A 2,500-nucleotide genomic window follows, 5' to 3' on the forward strand; every position below is an offset into this window, starting at 1 on the left:
ATGTCACGAGGTATGACGCGGCTCGGCTGAATGGTGAGCCTCCTTATGAAACCTCGGCCGAGACGTTATGCCATTCTTCAATACACACCGTTCAATTCTTCTTACACATCCGATGACTGGTATTTCGTTATCAGGCGAGATGATAATCCGCGGCACGGAGGGACACTTGCGTTCGCCTTCGCGCCCAATAAAGCGACCGCGCGAAACCTGCCTTATCACAGAGACACCGGTAACGCACAATGACCCCAAGCCCAGACATACAAAAGCAGAAGGGACGCACCTATTGCACAGCATCCTATTGATTAAATCATAACCCGTGCGTCTCGTACAGGGATAGAACCTTAAAACTCGCACTCCTGTGTTGCGCGACAAACACCCTCCTGCCATACAGTGACCCTCGCACCGCAAATAACCTTTTGCCACGCAATAACTCTCACACTTTGGAATAACCCTTGCACTATGGAGCGCCCGCCACACCGTAATTACAATCTCTTACATTGAATTTAGGTCACGAAATGCCGTCTCCCGATTTATTGTATTAGGAATTTCAAAATACAAAAAGGCCGCCGATTAATGTGAAAATGGAGTTCACTCTTAGGATAACGCAAGAAGCTAATCATGCAGATTATAATTTCTATTGAACTCGGCGCCCGTCTGCATATTTCTTTTATTTACAGAGCTGAATCAAAAGCACTCGACGCTCAATAAAATCCCTCGATAAAGCGAGATCAAAATCGGTACATGCTGCAATATGAATGTTGAAAACGCCATGTGCCCTACTTTGCTGTAATGATGTTAACACACTATTTTTTTTTTACAATAAACAAGATAACTCAATAATAAAACCGTATCAATAACAAAATCCCTACAGTTACTAATAAAGAAATCCATCAAAATAATAAATAGACTCTAAACACTCATTACAGCCTCTCTCGCCTCTGTCGATATACAACAAAAAATTACCTCAATCAACCAGAACCGAGCTTTCCGGGACGAACATTCAAGGTTATCGAGTGACCTAAATTACCCTCGACCGCTCCTGACTGGCCGCGAAAAACCTTCACTGCAAAGGGGACGGGAGGGAGGGGGGGGGGGTGAAGGGGGCCGTGTACTCCAGCCATCTGTCTTGTTCAAACTCTGCACTTTGGCGAGTGCATGCCAGGTAAAAAAGAAAAGAAAGTGAAAAATCGACACAAAAGGCAGCCTCCCGCAAAAGGGAACAATTTCCTCGACAGACGGCGAGTGAATACACGATTTTGGAAACCAGATCGGGATGCAGCTCATACAATCAGAAGACAAACCGGCGGACGCAGCATTATCGAGCAGAAGAAAAGGGTGATGGTGGCATCCTGCACTGTAAGAGTGGGAGCCGGCCGAGGAAAAACAAGTATATGAGGCGCGCGAGGGATAATGAGTGGACCCTGGTAACACTAAACGAGAGGGCTATCGATCAGGGTAATAACGCGTATGAGTTGAAGAGACGAAACAAAGTGGAAAGAGCTGACGCATGAAGGCTAAGGGGAAACGGACGAGGTTAATACACGACACTATAAATAGATGAAAAAAAAAATCACAGAACAGGAGAGATTCATACAGAGAAAGAGTCATAAAATAGTTTCCTACTTCAGAAAGTGTTTAATTGGCAACGTGTATCGCGATATGCAGATGAAAAAGAAATAAAACACTAACGGTGTGGATAGTGACTACAAAAAGGTAAACTGACGGAATTGTTATGTGTAAAACTATGGAGTCCCGCCGGTCGCTAAACGCCTACCTCCTGAAACGATTTTGAAACGCGTGAAAACGGATAGAGGATAGAATGAGGGCTGAATGAAACCGAAGGACATCCTTAGCGACACAGGATAAGCAGAATGGACACACGTCAAGCAGTGCGAACACGTCTACAGTGGTAAGCAACTCTACTATGACGCCGGGATAGTCAACACTTCTGACTATCCCGGCGGCCCTCATGTTCGTTCAATATTGCGGACATGAGGGACAGCCGAGAGTAGATACGCAATGTGTTAAACATAGGATTAAATTGCTTTTATCCTTACAGGATGTTTACATGGATCAAACAATGCCTTTACCAATGAAAGAAAGGACCGGAAATTTAGTATATGAGGAGGCAAAACCTACTGATTATCTTTGTGACGCTCTGCAAAGAGAATGAAGTCCGCCCGGAGGATTGTAGGAGGGAGAATAGGAGGAAAGGGGTGGACGGGAGGGGAGGGAATAGGAGGAGGGAGTACAAGAAGGAATATAAGGAAATAGGGGGAGAGGAAGGGAAGAAGGAAAAGGGAGGGAGGGAGGAATAGGAATAGGGATAAAGATAAGGAAAGAGGAAGGGAGGGATAGGAATAGGGATAAAGATAAGAAAGGAGGGAGGGAGGTAGGGATAGGGATAAAGATAAGGAGTGAAGGAAGGATAGGGATAAAGATAAGGAGGGAGGGAGGGATAGGGATAAAGATAAGGAGGGAGGGAGGGATAGGGATAAAG

At 45.2% G+C, this 2,500-nt stretch overlaps 1 protein-coding gene across 5 annotated transcripts in view; it reads right to left on the minus strand.

Moving 5' to 3' along the window:
• The window catches only part of LOC125031199 (neurocalcin homolog), a 530,311-nt gene that overhangs the window by 468,296 nt on the left and 59,515 nt on the right, over positions 1 to 2,500 (minus strand). The window lies entirely within an intron of this gene.

Source organism: Penaeus chinensis, chromosome 12 (assembly GCF_019202785.1).
Source record: "Penaeus chinensis breed Huanghai No. 1 chromosome 12, ASM1920278v2, whole genome shotgun sequence".
In the NCBI taxonomy this organism is placed as follows: domain Eukaryota; kingdom Metazoa; phylum Arthropoda; class Malacostraca; order Decapoda; family Penaeidae; genus Penaeus; species Penaeus chinensis.